Below are 27641 nucleotides of genomic sequence, written 5' to 3' on the forward strand. Positions count from 1 at the left end.
TCTGAGAGCAACAAGTTATGTACATCTCACTTAACCTGGGTAAATCAAAGACAAATACCTTGAGTGGATAATAGATGGACTTAGTCTTGAAAGATGAGTAGGTATTAGGGAATGAGAGCTAGAGGAGAAATCCAGACAGAGGGCAATATGTACAGATGTCAACCAGCTTGAGGAATCATGATTTCCAGAAAGAAGTGTGTATAGTTTGGCTTAGCACATATAGATGGTAAATCAGTTCAGTTCAGTTGCTCAGTCGTGTCCGACTCTTTGTGACCCCATGATTCGCAGCACAACAGGCCTCCCTGTCCATCACCAACTCCCGGAGTTCACTCACACTCATGTCCATCGAGTCAGTGATGCCATCCAGCCATCTCATCCTCTGTCGTCCCCTTCACCTCCTGCCCCCAATCCCTCCGAGCATCAGAGTCTTTTCCAATGAGTCAACTCTTCGCATGAGATGGCCAAAGTATTGGAGCTTCAGGGTCAACATCAGTCCTTCCAATGAACACCCAGGATTGATTTCCTTTAGAATGGACTGGTTGGATCTCCTTTCAGTCCAAGGAACTCTCAAGAGTCTTCTCCAACACCACAGTACGAAAGCATCAATTCTTCGGTGTTCAGCTTTCTTCACAGTCCAATTTTCACATCCATACATGACCACTGGAAAAACCATAGCCTTGACTAGATGGACCTTGGTTGGCAAAGTAATGTCTCTGCTTTTTAATATGCTATCTAGGTTGGTAATAACTTTCCTTCCAAGGAGTGCTGCTAAGTCACTTCAGTCGTGTTCGACTCTGTGCGACCCCATAGACGGAAGCCCACCAGGCTCCCCCATCCCTGGGATTCTCCAGGCAAGAACACTGGAGTGGGTTGCCATTTCCTTCTCCAATTTCCAAGGAGTAAGTGTCTTTTAATTTCATGGCTTCAGTCACCATCTACATTAATTTTGGAGCCCCCCAAAATAAAGTCTGACACTGTTTCCACTGCTTCCCCATCTATTTCCCATGAAGTGATGGGACCAGATGCCATGATCTTAGTTTTCTGAATGTTGAGCTTGAAGCCAACTTTTTCACTCTCCTCTTTCACTTTCATCAAGAGGCTTTTTAGATCCTCTTCACTGTCTACCATAAGGGTGGTGTCATCTGCATATCTGAGGTTATTGATATTTCTCCTAACAATCTTAATTCCAGCTTGTGCTTCTTCCAGCCCAGAGTTTCTCATGATGTATTCTGCATATAAGTTAAATAAGCAGGGTTACAATAGATGGTAAATAGAGAACATTTTGTGGAGAGATCCAGGACTGATTTGGAAAATTGGACTTTACACCAAAACAATAGGGAACCATAGCTGGACTTTAGGAGGAAAAAAGAGAAGAGTCACAATAATATTTTAATTTTAAATGTTTCACTTTGAATATTTATGAAAAATGGATAAAAGAAATTTGAAGTGAAGTTGTTACAATGGCCCAGAGGTAAAGAATCTGCCTGCCAATTCAGGAGGTGTGGATTTCATTCCTGGGTCAGGAAGATTCCCTGGAGAGGGGGCTACCCAATCCAGAATTGTTTCCTGGGAAATCCCATGGACAGATGAGCCTGGTAGGCTCCAGTCTTTGGGGTCACAAAAAATTCAGACTAGACTTGCTGACAAAAAGCAAAAAAAAAAAGAAGAAGTTAAAATAAAGGAGACAAAGGCATTAAGTGACAATATCCTTTATTAAATACCATATGATCCTTTTAAAAAATTGTTTGAGGATAACAATTGTTTGAGGATGGGTTACAATTCTGAATGTGCCATTCAGAATATATATTCTTCTCGGTCAGTCAGTTCAGTTGCTCAGTCGTGTCCAGCTCTTTGTGACCCCATGGACTACAGCATGCCAGGCTTCCCTGTCCATCACCACCTCTGGAACTTCCTCAAACTGATGTCCATCGAGTCGCTGATGCCATCCAACCATCTCATCCTCTGTCATCCCCTTCTCCTCCTGCCTTCAATCTTTCCCAGCATCAGGGTCTTTTTCAAATGAGTCAGTTCTTTGCATCAGGTGGCCAAAGGATTGGAGTTTCAGCTTCAGCATCAGTCCCTCCAATGAATATTCAGGACTGATTTCCTTTAGGATGGACTGGTTGGATCTCCTCACAGTCCAAAGGGCTCTCAAGAGTCTTTTCTAACACCACAGTTCAAAAGCATCAATCTTCAGCACTCAAACCTCTTTAGTCTCAGCTTCTGCTTTCTTTAAATTTTTAAGGGATTAAATACAGCAGTATATGTAATGTTGATATAATATGTAATCTTGATACAATGACTGGATTATATTATGCAATAAAATAAGAAATCCATTTAAATTATTATTTCCAATGACAATAACAATAATGGTTAAAAGTAACACTTATGAGTAATTTTTCAAATAGTGTGGTAAAATGTCAACCAAATGTAGAAGCAATGTTTCTGAAGAGAATGTTACCAAGACGATCCCTTAAGTAAAAACACAAGCAAAAAAATATATTATCAAGAGTCATAATCACAAAAAGTGGGCTTCCTGGGTGGAGCTAGTGATAGAGAATCACCAGCCAATGCAGGGGACATAAAAGACATGGGTTTGATCCCTGTGTTAGGAAGATCCCCTGGAGAAGGGCATGGCAACACACTTAGTATTTTTTTTTTAATTTATTCATTTATTTTAACTGGTGGTTAATTGCTTTATAATACTGCGGTGTTTTTTTTTTTGCTATGTATTGACATGAATCAACCATGGATGTACATGTGTCCTCCATCCTGAACCCCCCTCTCAACTCCTTCCCCACTGCATCTCTATTATTCAGCTATTAAAAAGAATATATTTGAATTAGTTCTAATGAGGTGTATGAAACTGGAGCAGAGTGAAGTAAGTCAGAAAGAAAAACATCAATACAGTATATTAACACATATATACGGAATTTAGAAAGATGATAATGATGACCCTATATGCAACACACTTAGTGTTCTTGCCTGGAGAATCCCATTGACAGAGGAGCCTGGCCAGCTATAGTCCATAGGGTCGCAAAGAGTCGGACATGAGTGAAAGGAGTCAGCACGCACAGCCACAACAATTACAACAGCAACAACCAAAATCAGCCACAACTAGAATGAATTTGATTCTTTCTTTGTCATGACATAGAACAAAACCAAGATTTGAGGCAATATGCCTAACTACTTATGTATGTTATATCATCACAAACAGCCTATTTTCTTATGTCATTCTTCCTTGCAAATTTGGCTAAAAATACAAAAGCAAAAAATCCAAAAGTAGCAGGAAGGAAAATGATACTTTTTAGGGGAAGCAGAGAGAAAAGAACTTAAGAGAGAGAGAGAGAGAGAGAGGCAGGGAGGTGAAAGGAGGGTATGAGTAGATAGACAAATAAGAGTCCGGGAGAAGAGATCCATATATTCTCTAAACATTTACTTAGGATGATGCACTACTATTTTGGGCATAATGAATCTTTTTAACAGCATTGTAAAATATAGAGGATTGTTACTATTTCATTGATTGGGAAACAAACTCCAGAAGAAGTCAATTGTGAATAGTGAAGTTCACCCAACTGTTAGGCAGTTGTGGTCAAAAACAAAGAAAATAATAATAAAGGAACCAAAAAATGAATCTAGGGTGTATCTTCTAATGTCTGAATCTGAAGTGGTAGAGATTCTTCTAAGTAGTTTGATGTGGCTTAACCACCTATGTGGGCAAAAATTGCCGTGGAGAAAATATTCTGCTTGATCAGTGTGTTCTGCTAGCATGCTTATTGAAGTATCTACTAACCAGAGGCAAATGCCTTGATTAATAGTCAGCTAAAAATCATTTAAGAAATGGGAGATACTTGATAAATTGTTGCTGTTGACTGAACCTGTATATACCACAATACGATCTTATTTTAAATGATTGCTTAGGTGCATTATCAGGTAGGAAAAATAATTGATTTCCATAGGGTAAAATATTACCCAACTGAAAACCGTTCAGTGAGGAATCACTGAAGACTATGGTGAATGAATATAGAATTTTATAATCTGTACATTAAGACAAAAGACAAAAAAAAAAAAAATTGCCAGAGGCAGTTGGCAAAGAAATTACATCTGGGTGCAGTAAAGAGAATCCTAAGAGGAAAAGGTTCATTCACTGAGTGAGCTCTTTAGGGGAGTTATTATTTGATTAAGCAAGCTATTTGTTTTAAATAGAGTATGCTCTAGGACTAGTTTAATCCTGGCCCTGAAGGCTATTTTAATGGGATTGAGGATTGCTTAGGCAAAACATTCCTGATTTTTTTTTATCACAGCAAATTTAATCACAGAGATAAACCACTTTACTGTAAACCAGTTGGTCCTGATCAACTTAAGGCAACATGCACAAAGGGAAGTTAAGAACTAAAAAGTCTAATCTAATCCTAGGTAGCCTTTCATTGTTTCTCCTTCCAGAAGCTTTTAAGTGAACCTAATTTATTGAAGAATGAAAGAATCTCAGAGGTAATAGAAAAATGATATTGGATTTATGTGAGACCTGTTGAGAAAGACTCATCAACAGAGAAAGAAAAAAAGGTGGAACTTGCAGTTAAAGCATTCCTTGGGTCCCAAGATCTCTAGCCATTTGCCTTCTTCTCTTCTTCTTTCAGAGTTTTCATGTTTGTTTTATCTACTATGAGCATAATATTTAATTTCTATGATTTTTAGTGGTACTTAGTGGGAAAACTCAGGGAGTTGGTGATGGACAGGGATGCCTGGCATGCTGTAGTTCATGGGGTTGTAAAGCATCGGACACCACTGAGTGACTGAACTGAACTGAACTGAGAGGGAAGAATAAAATAAGGGCTTCAACTCCATTTTCACAGAAATGGAGTCCATATTGGCTTTTTTTTGGGGGGGGGCTTATTTTTAGACATCCCAGTTGAAATACAGAATTGACAACAAAGATCTAATTGGCAACATGCAATGTAAGATGAAAAGTGAAAGTTGCCTCTGACTTTTTGCGACCTTATGAACTATACAGTCCATGAAATTCTCCAGGCCAGAATACTGCAGTGGGTAGCCTTTCCCTTCTCCAGGGAATCTTCCCAGCCTAGGGATGGAACCTAGGTCTCCTGCATTGCAGGCAGATTCTTTAGCAATTGAACCATGAGAGAAGCCCGATGTAAGATAAAATAAGTGAGTATTCAATTACTTCTATATTATATATGTTAAATAATTTTATTATAAGTGAATCAGTGGATAAATGAATGAGAGTATTCAACCGGGGCTTCCCTGGTGGCTAAGTGTTAAAGAATCCGCCTGCCAATGCAGTAGATGTGGGTTTGATCCCTGGGTTGAGAATACCCCCTGGAGAAGGAAATGGCAACCTATTCCAGTATTCTTTCCTGGGAAATGTCAAGAACAGAGGAGCCTGGCTGGCTACAATCCATGCAGTCACAAAAGAGTCAGATAAAACTTAGTGACTAAACAACAACAGTTCAGCAATTCCTATGTAATGGATATTATCAGCAAAGAAAAACATGAAGAATTAGATCAAAATTTTATCTGGGACCATACTATGTTTTTTTGAGGACACATTAAACAGCAACAAGGATTATTTACACCTCTGTATTCAGACATCACTATGTCCCACCTCACATCATTTCAGCATACCTTTTACATTATTTCTTGCTTTATTTAGCAAGCAGCTTATCACAGTTGTAACTGATAGCAGCTTGAATCACAACTCCATACCGTTCCGTCCGTTCCGTTCAGTCACTCAGTCGTGTTCGACTCTTTGCGACCCCATGGACTGTAGCCTACCAGGCTTCTCCGTCCATGGGATTCTCCAGGCAAGAATACTGGAGTGGGTTACCATTTCCTTCTCCAGGGGATTTTCACAGCTGCCATAGCCTATCCAGGTTTCAATCACATGTGTCTTGGTAGTTCTAGGGAACATTGTGCAGTAATCCTTGAATATTTGATGCTAGTGGCCAAAGAATGCACTCTTCCTTCTCTTTTTGCTCTAGACAGTTCCTCCAAAGGTCAGTAAGATTGAGTCTCAGTTGCCGACTGTTTGACTAAATGGAGACTAGTTACAGATTTTTCCTCATATATGTTTTACTGTCCCCACTCTCCAACTTCTGTCTTTGAAACTCCTACAAAATCAGTCATTGTCTAGGGCTCACCTTGCCAGTGGCAACCAGGTCTGAGACATATATTTTACATGAGAAAAAGTAACAGAGCAAGATTATGTTTTACCTTTAAAAAGCAGTGTGTAAAATAGAGTTAGGAACATTTGTCACATCAACTAAGTTGGGGCTCAACAGCTAATTAGATTCTACCAGGTATCAGAATGAAAATATTCACCCAGAACATAAAATGACAGTAAGATAAGTCCTGGGTGTTCACTAGAAGGACTGATGCTAAAGCTGAAACTCCAATACTTTGGCCACCTAATCCGAAGAGTTGACTCACTGGAAAAGACTCTGATGCTGGGAGGGATTGGGGGCAGGAGGAGAAGGGGACGACAGAGAATGAGATAGCTGGATGGCATCACGGACTCGATGATCATGAGTTTGAGTGAACTCTGGGAGTTGGTGATAAACAGGGAGGCCTGGCATGCTGTGATTCATGGGGTCACAAAGAGTCGGACATGACTGAGCGACTGAACTGAACTGAACTGAACTGAAGATATTTTATAGATGTAGGACAATTGACTTCTTAAGTGGGAAAGCAGAAATTAAATATGTAAATTTAGTAAATAGAGCAATAATGTCAAGCCCAAGTTCACATTCAGAAGAGTAAAGAAGATAAAATTGAATTTCTTTAATAAATTAGAGAAAGAGGTAGAAAAGGAGACATTAAATAATTTATCTGAGAAAAGATATTAGATAGTACCTGAATATAAAAAATAATTATATATTGTTATAGTACTAAAACATAGAGATAGCATATGGATTTCAGTGTACTGTACAATGTTTTTATTAGGCTTCCCAGGATACAGTGAGAACACTGAGAATTCCACACCGAGGAACTGAGAAACTCTATAATGATTAAAATACTTGTAAGTATTTAAACAACGAGTGTTGAAAACATTTTATTTTTCATCCCCAAACGTTGTTGCAGTAAGTTTTTGTCTTTTTTGTTAAAAATACAATTATTGTTAAACCAGATACAACTATCCCCCATTCTGAAGAAGAATGTTCCTTTGAAACCTTCCCTAAGCCACAATGGCTTAAATGAAAAAAACAATTATATCTACAACATATCTTGCTAAGAGTGTCACAAAATTAATCTAGATGAAGCACAGATGTTCACAGACACAGTTCAAAGCTGTGGTGACTGGATGCCAAGACTCAGAGTGTAGTTCTTGAGGAAGGAACTTTGTGGTGACACTCTCACGGCTTGAGGTGTACACTGCCTTTGTAATGGCTCACTGCCAAACAAACACTGAATGCTACTTTAGTTTTTTATTTTTTTTTCTTTTCATAAAAGTGAATATTCTCTTCAGATTTTTGGTTAGCAAACAGAGGTGCTAATGCAGGTCTTTTGCAAAAGTGAAATGCATAAAGTAAAATTTGCAAAACGAGGGATACTTGCAAATATTTCAGTCATTGCAATTCATGAAACTGTCAAACTTCAAGTTGTTCTGTGAGAGTAGAGTCAGTCAAAAATTTTAATGTGTAAAATCCCTTGTTTGAGACACAGTGCTACTTTTTAAAGAGATAACTATAGAAAGTCGAGTAACATTTCTAAGATACTTTCCTCCCGCCAACAATTGTCCCTTCAGGAAGGTTTTATTACCAAAAAAGAGGTTTTATTATGGATGAAAACACTAAGGAAATGGGCTGTCAAAGCTTCAGTTAAACAATACCTAATTTTGAGGTATTGTTTCTGTATGTGTACTTTTATAGTTAACTCTCCAAAGTATAAAATTATTTTCTAATCTACTCTATATGGCAGAAATATAAATACCTTTCCTTTTTTAACACTTAAAATAAGTTTTAAAAATAAAATGGCCTAAAACACTGGAAATAATTGCATAGGTATGAATTTTTTCAGTAAGTTATTATACTAAGACATATTGGATAGGAAAACTGATTTTTATGTGAATAGAAATGAGAGGGAGTAACAATTTTTAGAAACAATTTTTAAAAGGGAAAAGAAAAGGCAAAAGGTGATACCAGGTATTTCTATATTCTTGTTACCTATTTCTCTCTCACTTTCCTTCTTTTTGTACTGAAAATCAAAAGTGTTCTATAAGAGTCTGAATGTCAGCAACTGTTAGCTAGAACATTCAACACTTCTAGCTCTGCTAGAATTCTAGCAGGTTCAATTCTAGCTCTGTTCCTAAGGGTTTTGACATGTTTGATCCATCACTAGCCCCCACACAATGTCAGCTTTCTCCTTTATGTTGTGAGCATGGGTGCTGTACTAGTTGATTATAAATTTCAGTTCTCAATGAATATTATAAAATCTATATATTTTTTTCTCTTTTGGTTGCACCATGCAGCATGTAGAATCTTCATTCCCTGACCAGGGATCAAACCTGCGCCCCTTGCATTGGAAGCTCAGAGTCTTAACCACTGGAGCACCAGTGTTAGTTGTTTAGTCATGTCCAACTCTTTGTGACCCCATGAACTGTAGCCCGCCAGGCCCCTCTGTCCATTGATTTCTTCAGGCGAGAATACTGGAGTGGGTTGCCAAGCCATTCTCCAGGGGATCTTCCCAACTCGGGGATCGAACCAGGGTCTCCTGCATTGTAGGCAGATGCTTTACCATCTGAGGCACCAGGGAAGCCCCAGGGAAGTCCCCAATTTATACATTTTTGTTCACTCTGAGGAAATATAATTTTTCATCCCAATTCACTACATTTTATATTAATCTCTCAAAGGAGAAAAGAGTTACACAATAAGATATTTATGAATATCTGATATTCAAATCAACATATCTAAACAGTGTACCTTTCTTATTGAACCGTGGCAGTCAATGCATTTTTGAGTCCTCTTGAAGAACATATGCTTGAAAATGTAGGCTTTGAAACCAAAGGTCTTGTGTAGTTGCTCATTATTCCTAATGTAATATTTTTTGGCTTAGACATGAGACATCACAAGACACACTTTAACCGGTAGAATTGCAAACATATGAGACACCTAAGGCATGTATATGGGGAACACAGAGCAGGAACAAGTAAAGCAGGAACAGGGATCACTAGTTACTGGACTCTAGTAGATATTGGGTCCCAGTAAACCTGGGCCTATGGGAATGGAGTTCTGACCTGGGACAGTACCCAGAGGACTCAGCACCTTCCCATGTAATCATCTGAGTTACCTCAATCTTTCCTAACTGTTCTATTCTTTTCCCTTTTACTCAAAGCATGGATCACTTTTTAGTTGAACCTATGAAAGCAGGGTCATTTTATTCCATTAAATGCAGAGGTTCTGAAATAACCATGAATTTTTTTCAAACTCAAATTCAAGGAATTTGTAGCATTTATTTCACTTCAGCATCATAGCTGTCAAGAATAGAACACATGGGATCCAAAGGTTTAAGATATGCAAAACTTTGTACCTTGAAAGGTATCCTGCATTTGTCCTGTGTTAAAGGATTCAGGTTGCTACATCTAATTTCCATAAAATATGGGATAACATGAGTTCATATTTTTCTATTGGTCAATTTCAAAGATTTATGCACAAGAGTACACATCATAATAAGAAGCTCAAGAATCCAGTCCAACTTGAAGAGAAAAAAGGACATCTCTTTTGTATTTCCAGTTATTTTTATTTTGTTTATCAAAACAAAATTATAACTATGTAAATAGTGCTACATTCTCAGAATATATTGGAGTAATGAATATTATTGACCCTTGAATGAATATCCATATATATGTGTAATTTAAAAACGGAAAAGATTTTTCATTAAGCTTTACTACATAGAAATTAATTCATATTAAGAATTGGAAACTTTATTTTTAGATTTAAGTCCATGAATTCATGGACTCTCTTTGTGTACAAACTCTATCAAAACATCCTTTAGGTATCAGATATGGAAGTTACCCATGACAATTTCCCAGATTTTGGTTAGCAACAGTTTTCTTTCATCTTTTAAACAAACTGTTAATCACGAATAATATGCACTTTTCTCATCACATTTTCCTTTATATCTCTCACAGGGGCCACCACACTTAAATCTCTATTTATTGTTCTTTTGATTTTTAACAGTTTAACCAGACACTTCACGCATGTGTACGTGCTAGGTCAATTCAGTCGTGTCAGACTCTTTGCGACCCTGTTGACTGTAGCTTGTTAGGTTCCTCTGTTCATGGGATTCTCCAGCCAAGAATACTGAAGTGGGTTGCCATGCCTTCCTCCAGGGGATCTTCAGACTCTTCATAAAATAATAAAAATAACAAATGACAATGTGAAAAAAATGGTTGAAATAATTAGTTAACAAGGAAATGCTAACTAAAACCACAGTAAGATGCTGCTGCTGCTGCTAAGTCACTTCAGTCGTGTCCGACTCTGTGTGACCCCATAGACGGAAGCCCACCAGGCTCCCCCGTCCCTGGGATTCTCCAGGCAAGAACACTGGAGTGGGTTGCCATTTCCTTCTCCAATGTGTGAAAGTGGAAAGTGAAAAGGGAAAGTGAAGTCGCTCAGTCGTGTCCGACCCTTAGCGACCCCACGGACTGCAGCCTACCAGGTTCCTCCATCCATGGGCTTTCTAGGCAACAGTACTGGAGTGGCTTGCCATTGCCTTCTCCGTAGTAAGATGCTACTACACATTTTTAAAAAGAGCCAAAGAATTGATGCTTTTGAACTGTGGTGCTGGAGAAGACTCTTGAGAGTCCCTTGGACTGCAGGGAGATCCAACCAATCCATTATAAAGGAGATCAATCTTGGGTGTTCATTGGAAGGACTTAATGCTAAAGCTGAAACTCCAATACTTTGGCCACCTCATGCGACGAGTTGACTCACTGGAAAAGACTCTGATGCTGGGAGGGATTGGGGGTAGTAGGAGACGGGGACGACAGAGAATGAGATGGCTGGATGGCATCACTGACTCGATGGACATGAGTTTGAGTGAACTCCGGGAGTTGGTGATGGACAGGGTGGCCTGGCATGCTGTGGTTCATGGGGTCGGAAAGAGTCGGACACGACTGAGCGACTGAACTGAACTGAAAACTTAAAAAAAATAAAAAAAAAGGAAACATCAAGTGCTGTTAAGGATCCAGTGCCATGGGACCTCTCTTGCACTGTGAAGGGAAGGTGCAATGGTACAATCATATTGGAAAACATTGGTCAGTCTCTCAAAATGTGGACATATCCTATCCTCTGACTGAGGCAATTGACTCCTAGCAATTTTTTCAAGAGAAACAAAAGGATATATTCATGCAAAAAAAAAATACAAGAATGTTTGTAGCGACTTTACTTATGTGTTAGTCACTCAGTCATGTCCAACTCTACAAAGACCGTAGTCTGAGAGGCTCCTCTGTCCGTGGGATTTTCCAGGCAAGAATACTGGAGTGGGTTGCCATTCCCTCCTCCAATAATATTTATAGCAACTTTTTGCAATAGCTCAAAACTAAAACTGATCCAGTTGTTCCCAATCATAGATTTTCTATTCAATATCCGCAAATTATACTATATTCTTACAAAGGAATATTTCAGCAATTAAAAAATGTTAATCCACAACAGCAAACATTATGAATCTCAAAATTATTATGCTGAGAGAAAAAAGCCAAGCATAAACAAATTTGTACTACATAAATCATTAATATAAAATTAGAGTATTAAATAAAATATAAATAAACAGTCATAAACAATATAAAACAACATGTATTTATAAATATAAAACAACAATTATAACTTTTTTTAGAATGATCAAAAACAAGTTAGTCATCACCTGGAGACAGAGCAGGAGAAAGAAATGGGATTAGAAAAGGGCAAAAACATCCTTTTTGAGTGATGAGAATATTCGCTATCTTGATTATGGTGATGATTTTCATAAGCTTACACATATTCCAAAACTGATCAAATTGTACAATTTAAATATCTTCTGCATTTCAATTATATATATTTCAAAAAGTCATTAAAGTAGATAATCGTCTGATACCCACAGGGATGACATAGGAGTATTTTCAGATCAGCGAATTGAGAAGAGGAAAACTCTGTTCTTTTTATTTTACCATGTTCATACTTTTCACTCACAATTAAAATATATCATTCCTATAACCCTGAATTGTATTTAGGTTGTCATGTATATTCCTCATATTTTCTTTATATATCTCACTAATAGCAGATAATTTAATTAAATATATTATTTACCCAGTGGTTATTTATTAAACAGGCTTCCCCAGTGGCTCAGTGATAGAGAATCTGCTTGCAATGCAGGAGACTTGCAGGACACACGGGTTTGATCCCTAGGTGAGGAAGATACCTGGAGAAGAAACTGGCAACCTACTCCAGTATTCTTTCTTGGGAAATACCATGGGTGGTAGAGCCTGGAGGGCTACAGTTCATGCCGGGGCGGATTCATGTCAATATATGGCAAAACCAACCAATATAATATTGTAAAATAATTAGCCTCCAATAAAATTTAAAAAAAGAGAAAATAAAGAAGAGCTAAAAAAAAAAGAGTTGGACACAATTATGTGACTGAACAAACAACAATATTTATCATGTATCTATTTATAGCAGAAAGTGTCCTAAGCACTGGGATATAGCAGAAACTAAGTTTCATTCTGGTGAAAGGAGACAAGTATTCCAAACTAAAATATGTAAAGTAGAATAATTATTAAAAGAATGAATGAGTGGGTGAGTGAATAAATAAATAAAAATTTGTCTTGCAAGTCCAAATATACTTTAAATTTAGCTATCTTGTAGAATTGCTTCTAACAAGGTAAAAAACACCTAGCAGTCATTAAAGGAAGTGTTTACTTTTATCATAAAAGGAAAACTTTGAAGCAAGGCAACTGCCATCCTTGTTCCAACTACTCAGTGTGCCATCTGTTATACGGCTCCTTCTGCCTTTCACAGTTCTAGCCTTATTGTATTTGCTTTATTCTTTTTGCCTATTTATTCCAACATGGATGTCATATTATCAGACATTTAGACTTGGCTTAAAATTATCAATTCTCTCTTATTTCCAAATTCACTGAATAGATAAATACAGAAATCAGACAAGTTGAATATGTCTTGTTTCAGATCATCCTAAATTGGTGACATGTCTTAGCACTCTAGCCAAATCAATTCTCTAAAACACACTGCTGAATTAGACACACAGACATGTGCCATGACCAGCTCAACTAGACTTTTGAAGAACTCCTTTTCAAGGACAGATTTTGCTATGGTGCATTTACCACATGACTGAGAAGAGAAAACCTTTGTCCTGAGGGCAAATGCTCCAAGACCTAGGTTAAACATTCAGTTTCTTTCCACAATTTTTCTTTATTTCTGGGAAAGGAATAGAACAAGCAGTGAGAGGACGTAAGCAGCCTCCAGATTATAAATCAAGAAAATTTTGTGTGACGTGATGAAAAAAGTGGAGCCTGGATAGTTGGGGAATGGATTTTTCAGTCTTTAAAGCTTTATCAAAAAGTATATATTTAATCTAGAAAAGACTCAAAAAATAGCTGGACCTAGGCAATAAATAATAGTCTACAATCAAAATAGCACTGAATTCTAAGTGAAATGAAAAAGGTTTTGAAGTTTAGGCATATTGCAAGCCTCTCTATAAAAGTCTCTGTTGTTGATATGTTCAACGCAGGTATCATGTATGTGTTCATTATCTAATATTTATCTAAAACACCATATCCTAAGTATATGTATGTATATCTTAAGTTTGCATATGTATACACTTGCTCTGTGACAAGAAGTCTTGATTTTGTTCTGTGACAAAATGGCTAAACCTCAAAACTAGACCAATTGCTTTGAAAATATTGAATCTGAGTCAAAGTGATAACAAAATGAAAAGAAAAATACAAAATCACCTCAAGCACTTGACAACATATATAAATATTCAAAGGCAGGTGATGATGTATTTTTGAAAAACTAAATAAAATCTGTACAAATCTCACAAAATAAGCCATTTTTATCTATCATTCAAGAGAAGAAAATAATTTGCCTTAGATAATGCTGCATTACTTAACAAAAAACAAATTTTTTAAGAGTATTACTTGTTAAAAGTGTAATTACCTACCAATAATTTGGTCTTCTCAGGTACCTCAGTGGGTAAAGAATCTGCCTGAAATGCAGGAGATGCAGGCACACTGTTTTTTTTTTTTTCTATTCGGAGTAAAATGTTTATTACTTAGAGACATAGAAAACATGTTAATTTCAGATTTCAATTCATATACTTAATTTTTGAGAGGTATGTATAATCAATATAACACATCCAAGCATAAAAAATTACATTAGATTAAAATTTTGTGGAGAGTTGAATGGAAATGAGTTCAAGAAGAAAAGGAATGATACATATAAATTTTCTGATTATTAAAGTAATCTGGTTTACATATTTCAACGAGGCAGTGTGGCTATTGAATTGCTATTGTTTTTTTTTTTTTTCTTTCCCTTTTGTTTTTATTTTTTATTTTTTTTCCAATTTTATTTATTTATTTTTTTCAAGTTGAACAGGCTAAATTTCTTTAAACAAACTTACTTATACTCCAGAGTCCTTTAAAAACTTAATAGCATTTATACATTGAAGGTATTTGATTTTCTTGTAACTAGCACTTCAAATGCAACAAGCATTTGAAGCAACAAGCATTTGACCCAACAAGTAAAACTTTCTACAGTTCATAACTTTTATAAATAAAATAAATTAAATGTACAGTGAATAAGTTCTCTGAAATATTTCAATATTTCTGCAGGTTTAGTAACATCGTAAAATACATTTCAACTAAAATTCACAAATCTAAAAACCTGTTAGGCATTTTTAGGCGTTTTAAGATGGAAATGAAGACCAATGTTACATCGTAATATGCCAATTACAAATAGTACTTCAAATAGCAAATACTACAGTTTGTCCCAAACTTTAAAAACTATTCATGAACTCAACACTGAACTATTGATGGCTATGAGAATTGTTTCCTAGCCTTTTTGAAAATTTCAACCCATTTACGTTTAAGGTAATTATTGATAAGTACGATCCCATAGCCATTTTCTTTATTGCTTTGGGTTCAAGTTTATACACTCTTTCTGTGTATCCTGTCTATAGAAGATCCTTTAGCATTTGTTGGAGAGCTGGTTTGGTGATGCTGAATTCCCTCAGCTTTTGATTGTCTGTAAAGCTTTTGATTTCTCCTTCATATTTAAATGAGATCCTTGCTGGGTATAGTAATCTGGGCTGTAGGGTATTTTCTTTCATCACTTTAAGTATGTCTTGCCACTCCCTCTGGCCTGAAGAGTTTCTGTTGAAAGATCAGCTGTTATCCTTATGGGAATCCCCTTATGTGTTATTTGCTGCTTTTCCCTTGCTGCTTTTAATATTTGTTCTTTGTGTTTGATCTTTGTTAATTTGATTAATATGTGTCTTGGAGTATTTCGCCTTGGGTTTATCCTGCTGGGGACTCTCTGAGTTTCTTGGACTTGGGTGATTATTTCTTTTTCCATTTTAGGGAAGTTTTCAACTATTATCTCCTCAAGTATTCTCTCATGGTCTTTCTTTTTGTCTTCTTCTTCTGGGACTCCTATGATTCGAATGTTGGAGCATTTAACATTGTCCCAGAGGTCTCTAATATTGTCCTCATTTCTTTTAATTCGTTTTTCTTTTTTCCTCTCTGTTTCATTTATTTCTACAATTCTATCTTCTAGTTCGCTTATCCTGTCTTCTGCCTCTGTTATTCTACTGTTTGTTCCCTCCAGAGTGTTTCTGATCTCATCTATTGCATTATTCATTGTATATTGACTCTTTTTTATTTCTTCTAAGTCCTTATTAAATCTTTCTTCCATCTTCTCAATCATTTTCTCCAGGTTATTTATCTGTAACTCCATTTTGCTTTCAAGATTTTGAATCATTTTCACCATCAAAATTTGAAATTCTTTATCAGGTAAATTCCCTATATCTTCTTCTTTTGTTTGTGTTGGTGGGCAATTATCTTGTTCCTTTACTTGCTGGGTATTTCTCTGCCTCTTCATCTTGCTTATATTGCTTTGCTTGGGGTGGCCTTTCCCTCTTCTTGCAGTTTGTGGAGTTCTCTTTATTACGTAGTTTCTTCGCTGTGTGTGGGGTTGGACGGGTGACTTGTCCGGTTTCCCTGGTTAGGGAAGCATGTGTCGGTGTTCTGGTGGGTGGAGCTGGATTTCTTCTCTCTCCTTTAGAAGACAATGGGCTGCTTTTCTGGGAGCCTGATGTCCTCTGCCAGTATTCAGAAGTTGTTTTGTGGACTTTAGTCCGCGTTCAAATGTTCTTTTGATGAATTTGTGGGGGAGAAAGTGGTCTTGCCATCTTATCCCTCCGCCATCTTGTTCCTTCCTCCCCAGAACACTGGATTCTTATATTCCACTTGGTCGTGGAGTATCTCTTCCCAGCTGCTCCAGCAAGGCGCAGCCGCTGTACCTTACCTTGGACGAGGGGTATCTCCTCAAGGCCGCGCCTCCTGCTTTGAATGTGGATCAGCTCCTCTCGGCTCTCTGGTGCCCAAGCAGCCACCGCCTCCTGAACGTGGTACAGCTCCTCTCGGCCACCGCCCTAACCCTGGACGCGGGGTAGCTCATCTCAGCCACGATTCTGCACGTGGTCGGTTGCGCCGGAGCTGGGCGTCTCCCGCGTCTCCACACTGGGTTTGAACCCTGGGTCAGGAAGGTCCCCTGGAAGAAGGCATGGCAACCCACTCCAGTATTCTTGCCTGGAGAATCCCATGGACAGAGGAGCCTGGTGGGCTATAGTCCATGGGGTCACAAAGAGTCTGACACATGGAAGCGACTGAGCAGGCACACACCTACCCTGTAACAGTCAAAAAGAGAAAACTTATTTATCTCTTGTTTTAAACCACCTCTGTCTTCTTTTCTCCTTTATTCTTAGGATGATTTAGGATCTACTATCTGATTTTTCTGGTGATGTTTTTCTGGTGTAGAGTCTTCTCTTGTGTTGTTGGAAGAGGGTGTTTGCTATGACCAGTGCGTTCTCTTGGAAAAACTCTATTAGCCTTTGCCCTGCTTCATTCTGTGCTCCAAGGCCAAATTTGCCTGTTACTCCAGGTGTTTCTTGATTTCCTACTTTTGCATTTCAGTAAGCTATAATTGTCACCTTGCTTATTTAACTTATATGCAGAGTACATCATGAGGAACGCTGGGCTGGAAGAAGCACAAGCTGGAATCAAGATTGCTGGGAGAAATATCAATAACCTCAGATATGCAGATGACACTACCCTTATGGCAGAAAGTGAAGAGGAACTCAAAAGTCTCTTGATGAAAGTGAAAGAGGAGAGTGAAAAGGTTGGCTTGAAGCTCAACATTCAGACAACAAAGATCATGGCATCTGGTCCCATCACTTCATGGGAAATAGATGGAGAAACAGTGGAAACAGTGTCAGACTTTATTTTTGGGGGCTCCAAAATCACTGAGGATGCTGACTGCAGCCATGAAATTAAAAGACGCTTACTCCTTGGAAGGAAAGTTATGACCAACCTAGATAGTATATTGAAAAGCAGAGACATTACTTTGCCAACAAAGGTCCGTCTAGTCAAGGCTATGGTTTTTCCTGTGGTCATGTATGGATGTGAGAGTTGGACTGTGAAGAAAGCTGATCGCCGAAGAATTGATGCTTTTGAACTGTGGTGCTGGAGAAGACTCCTGAGAGTCCCTTGTACTGCAAGGAGATCCAACCAGTCCATTCTAAAGGAGATCAATCCTGGGCATTCACTGGAAGGACTGATGCTAAAGCTGAAGCTCCAATACTTTGGCCACCTCATGCGGTGAGTTGACTCACTGGAAAAGACTCTGATGCTGGGAAAGGTTGGGGGCGGGAGGAGAAGGGGATGACAGAGAATGAGATGGCTGGATGGCATCACCAACTCTGTGGACATGAGTTTGAGTGAACTCTGGGAGTTGGTGATGGACAGGGAGGCCTGGCGTGCTGTGATTCATGGGTTTGCAGAGAGTCAGACACGACTGAGTGAATCAACTGAACTGAACTGAACCCTATAATGAAAAGGACATCTTTTTTGGGTTGTTAGTTCTAAAAGGTCTTGTAGGTCTTTGTAGAATTATTCAACTTCAGCATCTTCAGCATTACTGGTTGGGGCATAGGCTTAGATTACTCTGATATTGAATGGTTTGCCTTGGAAATGAACAGAAATCATTTTGTCATTTTTGAGATTGCATCCAAGTACTGCATTTCAGACTCTTTTGTTGCCTATGATGGCTACTCCATTTCTTCTAAGGGATTCTTGCCCACAGTAGTAGATATAATGGTCATCTGAGTTAAATTCACCCATTCCAGTCCATTTTAGTTCACTGATTCCTAGAATGTCGACATTCTCTCTTGCATCTCCTGTTTGACAACTTCCAATTTGCCTTGATTCATGGACCTAACATTCCAGGTTCCTATGCAATATTGTTCTCTATAGCATCAGACCTTACTTCTATCACCAGTCACATCCACAACTGGGTATTGTTTTTGCTTTGGTTCCATCCCTTCATTCTTTCTGGAGTCATTTCTCCACTGATCTCCAGTAGCATATTGGGCACCTATTGATTGGGGAGTTCCTCTTTCAGTATCTTATCATTTTGCCTTTTCATACTGCTCACGGGGATCTCAAGGCAAGTATACTGAAGTGGTTTGCCATTCCCTTCTGCAGTGGACCACATTCTGTCAGACTTCTCCACCATGGTCTGTCCGTCTTGGGTGGCCCCACATGGCATGGCTTAGTTTCATTGAGTTAGACAAGGCTGTGGTCTGTGTGATCAGATAAGCTAGTTTTCTGTGATTATGGGTTCAGTGTGTCTGCCCTCTGATGCCCTTTCACAACACCTACCGTCTTCCTTGGGTTTCTCTTACCTTGGTCGTGGGGTACCTCTTCACGGCTGCTCCAGCAAAGTGCAGCTGCTGCTCCTTACCTTGGACGAGGGGTATCTCCTCATGGTATCCCCTCCTGACCTTGAATGTGGAGTAGCTCCTATTGGCTGTCCTATGCCCACACAGCCACTGCTCCTTGGACATGGGGTTGCTTCTCTCAGCTGCCACCCCTGACCTCCGACGTGTGGTAGCTCCTCTCTACCACCAACCCTGACCTCCAGCATGGGGTAGCTCCTCTGGGCCACCGCCCCTGACCATGGGCGTGGGGTCAGGGGTGGCAAAATCAGATTGATTATCAGATTGACTATATTCTTTGCAGCCAAAGATGGAGAAACTCTATACAGTCAGCAAAAAGAAGACTGGGAGCTGACTGTGGCTCAGATCATGAACTCCTTATTGCCAAATTCAGACTTAAATTGAAGAAAGTAGGGAAAACCACTAGACCATTCAGATATGACCTAAATCAAATCCCTTATACATATATAGTGGAAATGAGAAATAGATTTAAGGGACTAGATCTGATAGACAGTGCCTGATGAACTATGGATGGAGGTTCGTGACATTGTACAGGAGACAGGGATCAAGACCAGCCCCATGGAAAAAGAATGCAAAAAACCAAAATGGCTGTTTGAGGAGGCCTTACAAATAGCTGTGAAAGGAAGAGAAGCAAAGGAGAAAAGAAAAGATATAAGCATCTGAATGACGAGTTCCAAAGAATAGTAAGGAGAGATAAGGAAGCCTTCCTCAGTGATCAATGCAAAGAAATAGAGGAAAACAACAGAATGGGAAAGACTAGAGAGCTCTTCAAGAAAATTAGAGATACCAAGGGAGCATTTCAAGCAAAGATGGTCTCGATAAAGCAAAGAAATGGTATGGACCTAACAGAAGCAGAAGATATTAAGAAGAGGTAGCAAGAATACACAGAAGAAATGTACAAAAAGATCTTCATGACCCAGATAATCACGATGGTATGATCACTCCCCTAGAGCCAGACATCCTGGAATGCAAAGTCAAGTGGGCCTTACTACGAACAAAGCTAGTGGAGGTGAAACAGCTAAGCTATTTCAAATCCTGAAAGATGATGCTGTGAAAGTGTTGCACTCAATATGTCAGCAAATTTGGAAGACTCAGCAGTGGCCACAGGACTGGAAGAGGTCAGTTTTCATTCCAATCCCAAAGAAAGGCAATGCCAAAGAATGCTCAAACTACTGCACAATTGCACTCATCTCACACGCTAGTAAAGTTATGCTCAAAATTCTCCAAGCCAGGCTTCAGCAATATGTGAACCATGAACTTCCATATGTTCAAGCAGGTTTTAAAAAGGCAGAGGAGCCAGAGATCAAATTGCCATTGTCCCTGGATCACTGAAATAAGCAAGAGAGTTCCAGAAAATCATCTATTTCTGCTTTACTGACTATGTCAAAGCCTTTGACTGTGTGGATCACAATAAACTGTGGAACATGCTGAAAGAGATAGGGATGCCAGATCATCTGACCTGCCTCTTGAGAAACCGGTATACAGGTCAGGAAGCAACATTTAGAACTGAACATGGAACAACAGACTGGTTCCAAATAGGAAAAGGAGTACATCAAGACTGTATATTGTCACCCTGCTTATTTAACTTGTATGCAGAGTGCATCATGAGAAATGCTGGGCTGGAAGAAGCACAACTTGGAAGCAAGATTGCCAGGAGAAATGTCAATATCCTCAGATATGCAGATGACACCACCTTTATGGCAGACACTGAAGAGGAACTCAAAAGCCTCTTGATGAAAGTGAAAGAGGAGAGTGAAAAAGTTGGCTTAAAGCTCAACATTCAGAAAACAAAGATCATGGCATCTGGTCCCATCACTTCATGGGAAATAGATGGGGAAACAGTGGAAACAGTGTCAGACTTTTTATTTTTTTGAGTTCCAAAATTACTGCAGCTGGAGATTGCAGCCATGAAATTAAAAGACGCTTACTCTTTGGAAGGAAAGTTATGACCAACCTAGATAGCATATTAAAAAGCAGAGATATTACTTTGCAAACAATGGTTCTTCTAGTCCAGGCTGTGATTTTTCTAATTGTCACGTATAGATGTGAGAGTTGGACTGTGAAGAAAGCTGATCGCCAAAGAATTGATGCTTTTGAACTGTGGTGCTGGAGAAGACTCTTGAGCGTCCTTTGGTCTGCAAGGAGATCCAATCAGTCCATTCTGGAGGAGATTGGTCCTGCGTGTTCATTGGTTGGACTGATTCTAAAGCTGAAACTCCAATACTTTGGCCACCTCATGTGAAGAGTTGACTCATTGGAAAAAGCCCTGATCTGGGAGTGATTGGGATCAGGAGGAGAAGGGGACGACAGAGGATGAGATGGCTGGATGACATCACTGACTCAATGGACATGAGTTTGAGTAAACTCCGGGAGTTGGTGATGGACAAGGAGGCCTGGCTTGCTGCCATTCATGGGGTCACAAATAGTCTGACACGACTGAGAGACTAAACTGATCTGATCTTTATTACTGTACGTCTAGAATACCAGACCATTTTACCTGTCTTCTGAGAAACATATATGTGGGTCAAGAAGAAACATAACAACTGACTGGTTCAAAATTGAGAAAGGGGTATGACAACACTGTATATTGTCACTGTTTATTTAACTTACATGCAGAGCATATCATGTGAAATTCAGGCTGGATGAGTTACAAATTGACCAGAGAAATGTCAACAGCCTCTGATATACAGATGATACCACTGTAATGGCAGACAGTGAAGAGGAACTAAAGAGCCTCTTGATGAAGGTCAAAGAGGAGAGTATAAAAGCCAGCTTAAAACTCAATATTAAAAAAAAAAATAAGATCATGGCATCCAGTCCCATCACTTCATGCCAAGTAGAAGCGGAAAAATGTGGAATCAGTGACAGATTTCATTTTCTTCGACTCCAAAATCACTTTGGACAGTGACTGCAGCCTTGAAATTAGAAGACAATTGCTTCTTGGGAGGAAAGCTATGACAAACCTAGGTGGTGTATTAAAAACAAAGACATAACTTTGATGACAAAGGTCTGTATAGTCAAGTCTATGAGCTTTCTAGTAGTTGTATGTGGATGTGACTGTTGGACCATAAAGCAGTGTGAGTGCTGAAGAGTGATGCCTTTGAACTCTTGTGCTGGAGAAGGCTCTTGAGAGTCCCTTAGACAGCAAGGAGATCAAACTAGTCAATCCTAAATGAAATCAACCCTGAATACTCATTGGAAGGACCAATACTGAAGCTTCAATACTTTGGCCACCTGATGAGATGAACTGACTCATTAGAAAAGACCTTGATGCTTGGAAAGATTGAAAGCAGAAAAAGAAGAGGGCAACAGAGGATGAGATGTTTGGATTGCATCATTGATTTAATGGACATTAACTTGGACAATTCTCCAAGCCAGGCTTCAGCAATATGTGAACCGTGAACTCCCAGATGTTCAAACTGGTTTTAGAAAAGGCAGAGGCACCAGAGATCAAATTGCCAACATCCTCTGGATCATGGAGAAAGCAAGAGACTTCCAGAAAAACATCTATTTCGGCTTCATTGACTATGCCAAAGCCTTTGACTGTGTGATCACAATAAACTGTGGAAAATTCTGAAAGAGATGGGAATACAAGACCACCCGATCTGCCTTTTGAGAAACCTGTATGCAGGTCAAGAAGCTACAGTTAAAACTGGACATGGAACAACAGACTGGTTCCAAATAGGAAAAGGAGTACATCAAGGTTGTATATTGTCACCTTGCTTATTTAACTTCTATGCAGAGTACATCATGAGGAATGCTGGGCTGGAAGAAGCACAAGCTGGAATCAAGATTGCTGGGAGAAATATCAATAACCTCAGATATGCAGATGACACAACCCTTATGGCAGAAAGTGAAGAGGAACTCAAAAGCCTCTTGATGAAAGTGAAAGAGGAGAGTAAAAATTTGGCTTGAAGCGCAACATTCAGACAACAAAGATCATGGCATCTGGTCCCATCACTTCATGGGAAATAGATGGGGAAACAGTGGAAGCAGTGTCAGACTTTATTTTTTTGGGCTCCAAAATTAACGTAAGTGGTGACTGCAGCCATGAAATTAAAAGACACTTATTCCTTGGAAGGAAAGTTATGACCAACCTAGATAGCATATTAAAAAGCAGAGACATTACCTGGCCAACCAAGGTCCGTCTAGTCAAGGTTATGGTTTTTCCCGTGGTCATGTATGGATGTGAGAGTTGGACTGTGAAGAAAGCTGATCACTGAAGAATTGATGTTTTTGAACTGTGGTGCTGGCGAAGACTCTTGAGAGTCCCTTGGACTGCAAGGAGATCCAACCAGTCCATTCTAGAGGAGATCAATCCTGGGTGTTCATTGGAAGGACTGATGTTAAAGCTAAAATTCCAATACTTTAGCCACCTCATGCGACAAGTTGACTCACTGGAAAAGACTCTGATGTTGGGAAGGATTGGGGGTGGGAGGAGAAGGGGACGACAGAGGATGAGATGGCTGGATGGCATCACCGACTCTGTGGACATGAGTTTGAGTGAACTCTGGGAGTTGGTGATGGACAGGGAGGCCTGGTGTGCTGTGATTCATGGGGTCACAAAGAGTTTGACACGACTGAGCGACTGAACTGAACTGAGCTGAACTTGCACAAACTCTGAGAGATGGTGAGGGACAGGAAAGTCTGGCGTGCTGCAGTCCATGGGTGGGGGTACAAACAGTCGGACATGACTTGACCATTGAATAACCAAATATGGTATATCTAAAACCTAGAAAAAACATCCAAAAAATTAAAACTGATTAACTCACATGTTATGATGGATACGCAATTTTTCAGAAAATTATGTATAATGAGTTAGGATGTGTTTGAAAACATATATAAATTAGTCTGTGTCTTCTGCGAAGCTGCTTCCAAGATGAGGTAAGATATACAATAGGTTTATGAAAAGAAGAGCCTGTGAGGACAAATGAGGAGTGCTCCATTTGGGGGTGGGGGGGTAAACCTTCTGAAGTTGATGCAGTTCTGCCTCTTAAAGAAAGGGAAAAAGGAAGGAAGTGAGGTTAAAAAAGGAAAAGTTTGGTAAGGCTGTCAGTGCTCTTGAGCCTAATCTGTTAGTGAGAAAAATCTGTTAGCTCTCAGAAAGAGAGCTGTGCTGAGTTGATGTTTGGAAGCAGCTAATGGGACATTGTTAGCTTCCCTGGTGGATCAGATGGTAAAGAATCTGCCTGCAATGCCAGAGACCTGGGCTCGATCCCCAGGTTGGGAAGATCCCCTGGCGTAGGGCATGGCAACCCACTCCAGTATTATTGCCTGTAGAATCCTCATGGACAGAGGAGTCTGTAGGGGTTGCAAAGAGTTGGAGATGACTGAGCAACTAAGCACAATGGGACATTGCGGTGTTGATGCAAACTTGGTAATGGATTTCAGAATGCAGCAGCTAAAATAAATTTCATAACAACCCATCCCCTTCCTGCTGCTGAAAAAGATCCAAGGGGGGAATTTTCATGGCCAGCTCCTCCAAAGTTTCCATGAGCTTCTTTTAAGAGGAAACTTAAAAGAGGTTAGTTAGTGGGACCAAGTACTGATATGCTGCTGTAGTTGATATCATGACCACAACAGGTGCTTATAAACTCCCCCTAAAACCCTACAATATCCATTCAAAATGCTTTTCCTTCAGCTATCACCTCCACAGTCTTGGTGGTTAACTTGGTTTTGTAACACTTCTTTTCTGAGTGTTAATGTTAGATAATCATAACTTTCTGTCTTTGTTTGGGCTAGTACAACAAGGTACAGATGAGTGGCTTGAAATCAAACATTTATTTTTTCACAGTTCTGGACATTGGAAGGGTACAAACATAGACAAGTTCTGGTGAGAATTATCTTCTTGGTTTACAGATGATAGCCTTCTTGCTATGTGCTCACAGGGAGAGAAAAAGAAAGATCATCCCTCTTCTGTGTTTTCTTATAAAGGCACTAATCCCATTCATGAGGGTGTCACCCTCATGATTTGATTACCCCCCAAAGACCTCATCTCCTAATACTATCACCTTGAGGATTAAGGCTTCAACATATGAAGTTGCAAGGAGTGGCACAAACATTCAATTCCTAGTGCCATCTTAGGCCAGGTTTGTCACATAGGTTTGTTCAAAGTTACAACCTGGTAAGGGAGTGTGGAGACACCAAGGGGTTCACCTGTGCTACACAGATATTCTTCCCTGCTGCACTGTATTAATGTGGCCCTGCATTCTCTTGCTGCTCAGTATAGTTAATGACTATTGCTGCCGTGGTAACTGAGCTGCTCACTTACTGGTTCCTAGGCACCAGTAATGCTAGCTTGTCCCCTATTAAGCATGCACCATTCTTGGGAACTAGAACCTGCAATTTTGGTTTAGTATTAGCTAAAGACTCTGTCAATTACCTATGACCCCATGGCTATAGCTGATTGCAGGACAGGTGGTTATACATCTGGGGTTCCTAATATCTTTGAAGAAAAAAATGGACTCTTAACCTCAAGAAGTCAGGAGGTCAAAATTAACAATCAGCAAGGTAAGAAGGGCAGCTAAGGGGGCTTGACCCAGGGGATCGAAGAGCTGTCATTCCATTGCTAGTGACAAAATAGACTATTAATAAAGGTGGTGTTTGACATAGAGAGAGAATAAATAAAGGCAAGAATGCAAGATCAGGAAACAGGAAAACAACTTCACCACCTAAAAAAAAGTCACAATCTAGGTTTTCGAGAACTGAGTAGACTTTGTAGTACAGAATCCCATCATTGAAGAGCAGCTAAGTCTATACAGGAAGGACCCTACCACAGGACCTTCTACAAAGGGAATTATGGCCATGTATTCTGGTAATCATGTCCTAAAGAAAAGGAAATATCCATATATTTAAAGGTTAGTGGGCACAAAGTCTCACATCTAAAGATTCGAAGACTCTCTTTAGGCTTTTATTAAAAGGAAAGCTGAAGGTGCCAAGTAATGCATGAAGCTCTCGTCTTAAGTCTGGTACATAGTGTACCTAAGAGATCCATAGAGTCATGCACTAGCCAGTTTCCCAGTCCCTGAGTGCATAACTGGAAGTGTTATACTTGGATAATTCCCACACTGAGTCTCTGAATTATATGTAAGAATTATCTTACTGAAGAAGGTCAAGGAGAAGTTTTAGAACTTGTCCGTTCTCCCCAACCACAATAGTACATCTGACACCATACTGCATCCTAGACAGTGAGGGTAGCAGAGATTAGTGTCACCATTAAAGAACTAAAGCATATAGTGGTGGTCCCTATTATATCTCCATTTAATTTGCCTGTCTGATCTTTGTAGATACCAGTTGGGTCCCAGAGAATGCTAGTAGATGATTACAGGCTCAATCAAGTAGTGGTCTCAACCATAACTGCTGTGGTAGTGAGCAGATTAATTCAGTTTTAGGAACAAGATAGGTATCCATTGATTTGTTAAATATGTTTTGAACTTCAGTTACAATAGGGGATCAGAAATAGGTTACACTCCTCTGGGACAGACTACAATATTTATTTACAGTTTTCTTCAGAGCTAATAACTCTCCTGTCCTCTTTTATAATAGAGTCTGAAGAGATCTGGACCTCCTAGAAACCCCCCAGAGCAAACTACACTGATTCATCATGTCAGTGTATTTATTTTGCTGAGCAGGACAAGAAGGAGATGGCTAGTTTATAGGTGGCCTTGGTAGGGCACATGTATGTCCCACACAAAGGGATACAAGACTACAATGGAAAAGAACAAGTCATCGCTACTCATCAGTGTATAGATGACTTACAAAGACATATTGTTGAACAAAAGAAGCCAAACACAAAAAAAGTGCATGATTTTATTTACATAAAGTTCAAAAGCAGGCAAAACTAAGCTATGGTGTCAGAAGTTAAAAGAATATTAAAGAATATGGACTCAGTAGTGAAACCAGGGAGCCCACTGGAACTGGAAATCTATACTTCAATCTGAATGGTTCTTGCATATTTAAAAATTCCTCAGATTGTACACTGAAGATTTGGGCACTCTTATTGTATAAAGTTATACTTCAATGAAAGAAAATAAATAGAAAGCTCTGGTAATGAAATAAATGTCATCATAGAACAGCTGGCCAATTTTTGGGGAAAATAATTCAACCTAAATTCTCATTTTATGAATAGTAATACTAAGATGCAAAGATGTTTAAGTGATCTTAAATGCATGCTATGAGTTGGGTAAAAAATTTAGACTAAAGTCTGTCTCTTTTCTCTCTTTGATGTTATTTCTATGATAGAAGTGCACCATCAATAATTTTGCAACATAAATTTGGGTTCAGAAAAAAATTAATAGTATAGAGAATCACATTTTTGGTTTTTGGTGTTGGTTGTAGACAGAATGATGGCAAATGTCAAATTGTGTGTCTTACTTCACTGAACAAGAACAACAAAGCCCAGTATGTCTGTATTTAAATTGCTGAGGTTGTCCGTTTGAAATGTACTGGCCAGTGATGAATTGCATATGTGTTAAAGGAAAATGTATTTAAGGGAGGCCAAAAATATGGAAGCCCTGAAATATGCTCCCTGAAAAATATGGAAAAATTAATTGCTTCTCTGCTGTACAGTTATACTTGGTTAAACTGGCTTCAAGTTTAACCTTATTCTTCTTGGA

Source organism: Moschus berezovskii, chromosome 5 (genome assembly GCF_049115385.1).
Source record: "Moschus berezovskii isolate FMDL1 chromosome 5, NW_MosBer_1.0, whole genome shotgun sequence".
NCBI classification, from domain to species: Eukaryota; Metazoa; Chordata; class Mammalia; order Artiodactyla; family Moschidae; genus Moschus; species Moschus berezovskii.